This window comes from Lethenteron reissneri, chromosome 12, assembly GCF_015708825.2.
Source record: "Lethenteron reissneri isolate LAM-NWPU_2019-01 chromosome 12, ASM1570882v1, whole genome shotgun sequence".
Lineage (NCBI taxonomy): Eukaryota > Metazoa > Chordata > Hyperoartia > Petromyzontiformes > Petromyzontidae > Lethenteron > Lethenteron reissneri.
In genome coordinates this window covers 12,498,385-12,506,271 of record NC_083790.1, presented here as the reverse complement: position 1 = coordinate 12,506,271, position 7,887 = coordinate 12,498,385, and the positions used below count along the sequence as shown (strand labels likewise).

General features: G+C 41.8%; 1 long non-coding RNA gene across 1 annotated transcript; it reads right to left on the bottom strand.

The window, feature by feature from the left end:
* Positions 1-625: 625 nt before the first annotated feature.
* Positions 626-5,783, bottom strand: LOC133341651 (uncharacterized). The gene is made up of 4 exons (XR_009755054.1): positions 5,531-5,783; positions 2,528-2,549; positions 1,830-1,924; positions 626-713 (listed from the first exon to the last, which is right to left on the bottom strand). It is a non-coding gene; the product is annotated as an uncharacterized LOC133341651 (long non-coding RNA).
* Between the last annotated feature and the right edge of the window lie 2,104 nt (positions 5,784-7,887).

The window sequence follows — 7,887 nt, the reverse complement described above, 5'->3', positions numbered from 1 at the left end:
GGGTCGTCCGCCAGGGGGCTGTCGATGGAGAAGCAGAGGAAGGGCTGCTGGGTGGAGGGAGGAGTTTGATAAGGCATAGTCATTTAACCATCCGCGGTAATGTATGCCACAAACTCCACGTGATAGTTTTTTTATTTCTCATCTGGGGTAGTTTGCAAAATAAAGGTCCATCATGGTATCTCAAGTTTTCATTTTTATTGGTTACCATACAAGCAAAACACAAGATCAAAATGATTACAATTTCATTTAAAGGCTGAAATAAAAAAGGTCCATGTTGGAATAACGGTTTTGTATTTTTGCCAGTTTAATTGAAACAAAGAAAACTGTTAGTTATCTTGAGCTGTAAATATGACATGGCTTCCATAGCATTTACTGAAATCATGATAATTTTCAGTATTGTTTCGTGTTTTATTTTTGTGTTTTAACTATTACAACATTACTTTTAAATAAAAAAGTGTGCATATAATATTGTATACTTCTAATTAAGCAATAATCATATTGGTCTGCAACTTTCTATATGGCTATATATCATTGGCAGGTGTTTTCATGATTGGAATTGGAAGTGAATTCCTGTGAAAGCAAAGCATTTGTAATCCACACACTTGTGTTCGTTCATCAGGAGCGTGTGTGGCTGCCATCTATCCCTGTGACTTCATCTACTCGGTTGTATGATGAGCGGCCTTCTCTTGATGTGAATGTGACCTAAATATTTTCTGAAGTACAAAAATAGAGGCATCAGATGAGTTAACAGAAATAAACGTAACTTAAGAAAATTAACATGTTTTTATGTTCAGTAAAATCTTATAGTTGACTTGTTATTTATGAGGGTCATGCTTGAAATATACTCTTTATTTGGTTATTTATGCAACACAGAAGAAATCACAGAGAATACACAAATGTAAAAAATCAGAGTGAGCAAATAGGTAAGCAACTTGCTAACACTGCTACCTGTAAAATTATTTCTTTAGTCCTGAATATGAGTATCTAAGGTCTGTGGTGGCTCTTCATGTGATCCACCAATCCTAGCTTCAAGTTTCTTAATTACAGGTGTCCAACAACACATTGGCATTTTATATTTTTTGTTGATGCTCATTTACAATCATGCTGTCGGCACACAAGCTGCTGCTGAATGAACATGACACATCACTAGACAATGAAAATAGGGCTGAAGCACTAGCAGTCACATCATGGGACCTCCTTTGCCAGTACCGCTGTACACCTTTTGGCATCCTCTGGTCTAACACCGTTTTGAGACGAGGCTCAAAAGAAAGCTGTCTCTGGTGTGGACCAATCAGTTTCAAAGACAATGCATATATTATCAGAGTATGTTTTTTTTGTTTTAATTCTGACCACAAGTATTGTGGTTAATGCATACATGTTTCCTTTTAAAAGGTTTCAGTTTGGTGTTTTAACATCTTAACACCTGTTTTGTTGCCAGAAAAAAGGGGAAATCCTATTCTCACACCAGCAGCCTATTGCTTAAATCAGGAGAGTTTGTAAGGATGTAGGGGAAATTATTTGATTGGGTGACATTTTGTTTTGGGTGTGGAACTAATGTAATGTGGATTAATAAAATTACCACCACCATCTTGGATGTAAGCTTTGAATTGTCATGCTATAAGAAAAGTTAATTTCCATCAACCCTCTGTGCTGTAAACTGGTAAAAGATCTGTCCCATTTTATTTAGACCAGGTAAATAAAGCCAAGTGTAATTTAACGTTCGGATGAGGTCAGGAATCATAATTTATTCAAGAAAACATTGGCACGGTTGACATGCATAAAGTGTCAGTCTTTCAAGAAACAATATTTTAGATGTCAATGTTACTCACCATAGATACACAATATGTCTGGAGATGATTCTTTGTATTGGCAGGCAGGATTGGTATGTCCTATATAACAAACATTCTCACTCCGAACGATTTCGCTGTTGGAAATACAGAGTTGTGTTTCTTGTTTCAAAAATGTAAATCGCGTGCTACATTTTTACATTTAAAACATAATATACTGTTCTACTTATATTGTACTACACATCTGTTGCATACACAGATCACGTATTCTCATTTCTCATGAACAATTCCAATTGTGTACTCTGCATAGAAAAAGTTAGTGAACTCATTCATGCACACGTTTTACATTAGTTTGATTTCTGGCCATGGCACACGTTGGTGATGCCTAGTCCTGAGCATCCCCTAGGCAATGGGAGTTGGGCAAATATCTCAACAGAGGACCACAGAGCTTGGGCAATTGTTGACACCGGTTATGGCCGCCTTCCCACTTGTCTGCTTTCCTGCACACAAACACATTGTGTGTGCGCTACTCTGCAGGCAGCTGTCTCATGCGGTTTCGCGTTGTGCGCCGCTTTTTTGGACCGTATCGACAGTACCACATAAAGCGAGAGAAACCTGTACTGTCATGAATTTGGCAATCGTGAATTTAACACTGGAAATGCGCAAAAGTGTGATAAACTCCACATGAATCGGCCCCTACATATCGAATGGAATTAACTGAGTTTTATTAAATACTTTACCTGGAGCTGCACTCCTTAATACCTGCAAAGTTTCAGACAATGTAGAGAAATAAATTATCTTAGTTTACATTTATTAATAAAATGCAACTTCCCAGAATTCAATCTACCCACAATATTCAGAGCTATGACAGGACAAGATCAAGACCATTGCATGTAGTACTTATTGTTAATTGTGTCTATCATATGGAGAATATAACTCCTGAAATAAGCAGATAACATTTCAACTGTTGCACAGAACGAGCAACAGAGATGGGGGACTGCCCAGTTCTCATTTTAAGATGGGGAAACTAATGGATGACTGAAAAGTAAAGTTAACTATAAGCGTGTGTTATAATCTGGCTGGAATTTCCTATATCGGATTTCATTTGGTTCTCCTGATGCACTGACATAGTGAATCCGGTCATCTAAGAGGGTCAGACAATCAACATTTCATCTTGCTACACAGCGAACCTTTAACATTTGCAGGCATACGTCCCTGGACAAAGGCGTGAATATTAATACTCAAAGCTCATGAGGAAGATAGGATTAGGGGACATAAACATTTAGGATTAAACATATAACCTGTAAGTATATATTAACGATCTTGATTTGAAGCTTTCGTGACTGCAGGAATCCATACTCTTTGGTTCTTTCGATAAAGTCACATAGATATAAAATAAAATAAATCACGACGTTTCGGGTGCAACACAAGCGTCCGTCATCAGGTGGGAAAGCATGGTCTGCTGCTGAGGCAGACTGTTTTAAAAAGGTTTGAAATGGGTGTAGCCCAAGGGTCATAAAGAAGTGGCCGGGGCTAGTGATGTTAATGTGAGAAAGTAGCATGTTACTGTAAGATAGGAAAGTGGCCTCCTCGACGAGGGCACAGAAGTGGCTATGTTAATGTGAGAGATTAGCATGTTAATGTGAAATCGAAGAGTGGTGCAATCCAAAGCGGCCTCCTAGACGTTCGCCATCTGGCCACATGGCCTGCCAGCACTGAACCAATTTCTCAACCACATCAATTCCGTATACCCATATATCAAATTCACCATGGAAGTGGAAAAAGATGGCAAGCTACCATTCCTGGATGTTTTGATCGAGAAGCGACCTGATGGCTCGTTGGGACATTTGGTCTACAGGAAAGCCACCCACACGGACGCCTATCTAAAGCCTGACTCCCACCACCATCCAGCCCAGAAGAATTCCCTCATCAAAACACTACACCATAGGGCCCGTTGCATCTCCAACCAGCACCACCTAGCAAGTGAGTTGCAGCACTACACCAAGCCCTCAGGATGAATGGATACTCGGACCGTACAATCCGCAAAGCTGTCTCCCCAGCCATGCGTAGACAACCTTCTGAGGATCCAACCAAAACCACATTACCGTACATAGCAGAGGTTACCAAAAAGATTTCCAAAATCTTAAACAAACACAAGATCCAGGTTCGTTTCAACACAGTACACAAAATCTGTGATTTAATCCCATCTGTAAAGGATGTGATCCTGACATGCAATACCCTGGTGTCTACAAACTGAGTTGTGGTTGCGGCAGCAGTTACATTGGGGAAACGAAACGACATGTCTCAGACCGCGTTCGTGAACACAAGGCAAATCTGAAACACGCTAGGACCAATACCTCTGCCGCTGCCGATCATTGTTTTAATGTTGTGGGCTCGCACGAAATGGATTTTTCAAAGACGGAGGTACTCTGCAAACCTACCGGCTACCTTCAGAGATTTGTTCATTAAGCCATCCAGATATATAAACACAGCCACAACTGCAACCGAGAGGATGGGTACAAGCTGTGCAATCATTGGAAGTACGTTATTAACCGGGTAAAGTCTTGACTGACTGTGATATTTCCATCCTACCTGCCTATGTCAGCTGTTATTTCCGACTCTCTGTGTGTGTCTTCTCTCTCTATGCCTCTCTCTTAGATCTCTCATGCTCAAATGTCATTTGCATTGCACTCTCATGCCTTTGGATTGCACTTTCATGCTCACATGTCCTTGGGATTGCACTCTCATACTCACATGCCCTTTGGATTGTACCCGTTGGGTTGCACTCATGCCTTTGCATTGCACCACTATTCGATTTTAAATTACAATGATAATCTCTCACATTAACATAGCCACTTCCATCCCCTCGTCCAGGAGGCTGCTCTCCTATCTTACAGTTACATGCTAATTTCTCACATTAATATCACTAGCACCGGATACTTCTTTATGACCCTTGGGCTACACCCATTTCAAATCTTTTTAAAACAGTCTGCCTCAGCAGCAGACCATGCTTTCCCACCTGATGACGGACGCTTGTGTTGCGCCCGAAACGTGATTTATTTTATTCTATACCTACGTGACTTTACTGAAAGAACCAAAGAGTATATATTAACGAATATTGTATCATATTACTAACTTACCTTTAATAATGACTAACATAATCATTTTAAAAAGTGCAAGCATCAATAAAGAAATGTAGATTACACGGTATTTTAAAAAATCATCTTAAATTATGTCACTGTCTTTTCACGTAATGACTTTGGTCAATAGTAAAACAGCCCTCACGATCCGCGCAGCTACCATGCGGCAGTACAGTATGTACTTGTCGGTTATATTTAAAAGGCAATCTAAGAATTACTGTACTCAAATACTAAGAGTGTATTTGCAGACCCTTGGGGATTCGTGTGTTAAATGTTTAGCAGGACAAAAACATCCCGATTAAAGTTTCACTGATGTGATGCACATGTAATTCAATAGGGGAACAGACTCGGGAGCATAGTAGGGTACCACAAATAATATTTTTGGATGGCCTACACTGTAGCCCGATGGTCACAATCTGTACACTATCCAGGCTCAAACTTGCTTGACTTCCAAGTTCTGATGAAATTGAATGCCTTGTTGGTGACTTGGTGATATGTTGCATAGGTATGTCGTATATTAATTTTAAAAAATGCAAATAATTCCACTCGTGATATGAAATGTGGCAATAATAAAGCATAAAAAAAACGAGAAGCATAACTCACTTGTCAATGTTTTTCTTTTTCGCAAACGACAGAGCAGGCCTGCAACAGCCAAAACGACAGGAGCTAAGATGATCAGAGTTCCTGTGATGGCTGGGACCGTCACGTTCTGCCTGTCGCGGATTGCCCCGGTTCGGTGATTATCGGGAAGCGCCGAGTTTAACGGATCATCCCTTGGTTCCGTAGAAGATGTAAATGGCTTGGCTGTTACACGTCGGAATGCAAAACGTTGGTCGCACAGAGTCTTCATGTTCACTATGCCTGATGAGAAATGGCGACAGTAACACGCACCCTATCATAAAATGTGTAATGTAAGTACAGTATGTACGTGTTAACCATTTATATAGTATAGGCTTTAGTGCTATTCAGAAATTCCCATGCCGTATTACATTATATTAGCTGCTTTGAGTTTGCAACCAGTCTGCCTGTTGGGTTTATGCACGGTGGATTGTGTGAGATCACAAATTGTTGAAAGATCTGAACACAACATCATCACCAGTGGGGTCCAGTGGCAGACAACAGACAGGATGCCATGGCTGGGTCATGTAGCCCACATGTACAGCTACTGCTTGCTGAAGAAGCATCTATTTGGCTGGATAGAAGGGTCTAAAGGGGCATGGCACAATCTAAAATATATGTTTCTGTTTGGCAAGATATACATTTTACGTTTACTCTTCATCTCCTGAGACTCATAAGGTTACAATGACCTCTCTCCATCTTCTCCTGTCCCTGGCTGCATGCTGTGTCTCTCTGCATGAGATGTTCATCAAACCAAGCTAGATGGGCCGATGTGGTCCAGAACTTGGGATAAAATTAAACTGGCCTACAATTCGTAGCAGGGTGGTGTCAAGATCGGCCTCTGTGAAGAAGGCTCAGGAAAGATGTTGCGAGACCAGTTGACACAATCACCCTCCAGCAACCGTGGAGGGTGGAGATGCTTGCAAAAATTATCCGTCTCGTATCCATGCTTGGACCACTTCTGACGCCAGATGTAGTAGCGCAGTTGCTAATCATTCCACTAGCGCTCGCCACACGCACACACGGGCACATGCGCACAAACGCACGCAAACTCATTTTCACACGTACACGTGTAGTAAGTTCGAGGAGACGAGGTCGGAGTTGAGGCACATTCTGTTTATTAACTCAGTGACAGGCACAATAGTTGAAGGGGTAACGGCCCCTTCACCCGTACTATGGGAAACCCACCCTAGTACTAAGCCCTCTGTCCTGTTCCCCAGTCCTCCTCTAATGGGCTACGGGAGGCTGACTGATCTGGCCCTGGCAAGCACAGATCTCGGCACCAGCTAAGCCGGCCTTGCCCTGACAAGGGCAGAGGTCCGGGAGCTCTTGGGCCGCGCCGCTGGCTTACCCAGCTCGGCCCTGACAAGGGCAGCGAGACAGGGGAGTCCCAGGGCCTAATCTCCGAGTCTTCGATCTTCACTGGTCAGCTTCGTGTCGAACTGCCTCGAGCTCTCTGGCTCCCCGCCTTTTATAGGGATCCCCTCAGAGGGCCGGGGGCGTGGGGGATAACGGATGCGGACGTCGGTGTGACCACCCGTGTGTGTGAGTGCAGACACCCCTGTGTTTGTCGTCCGCCGTTTCTCCCGTAATAACCCCTACACACGCAATAGACATTGTGACGCGCATGCCAGTCGCCTTCCATGTGGACTTTTTCAGAATGAAAAGATTGATGACTGTTTTAAAGGAGAAGGGAGAGATGCCAGTAGAGAGATAAATGGTTACCGATGTCGGCAAGAATGCCACCGAGGATGTGAAGTTGGAAGATGACAAGATGAGCTTAAGATAGGGATATGAGGGACATTTTGGCATGGGGGAGGTGGGTCGTCCGCCAGGGGGCTGTCGATGGAGAAGCAGAGGAAGGGCTGCTGGGTGGAGGGAGGAGTTTGATAAGGCATAGTCATTTAACCATCCGCGGTAATGTATGCCACAAACTCCACGTGATAGTTTTTTTATTTCTCATCTGGGGTAGTTTGCAAAATAAAGGTCCATCATGGTATCTCAAGTTTTCATTTTTATTGGTTACCATACAAGCAAAACACAAGATCAAAATGATTACAATTTCATTTAAAGGCTGAAATAAAAAAGGTCCATGTTGGAATAACGGTTTTGTATTTTTGCCAGTTTAATTGGAATAAAGAAAACTGTTAGTTATCTTGAGCTGTAAATATGACCTGGCTTCCATAGCATTTACTGAAATCATGATAATTTTCAGTATTGTTTCGTGTTTTATTTTTGTGTTTTAACTATTACAACATTACTTTTAAATAAAAAAGTGTGCATATAATATTGTATACTTCTAATTAAGCAATAATCATATTGGTCTGCAACTTTCTATATGG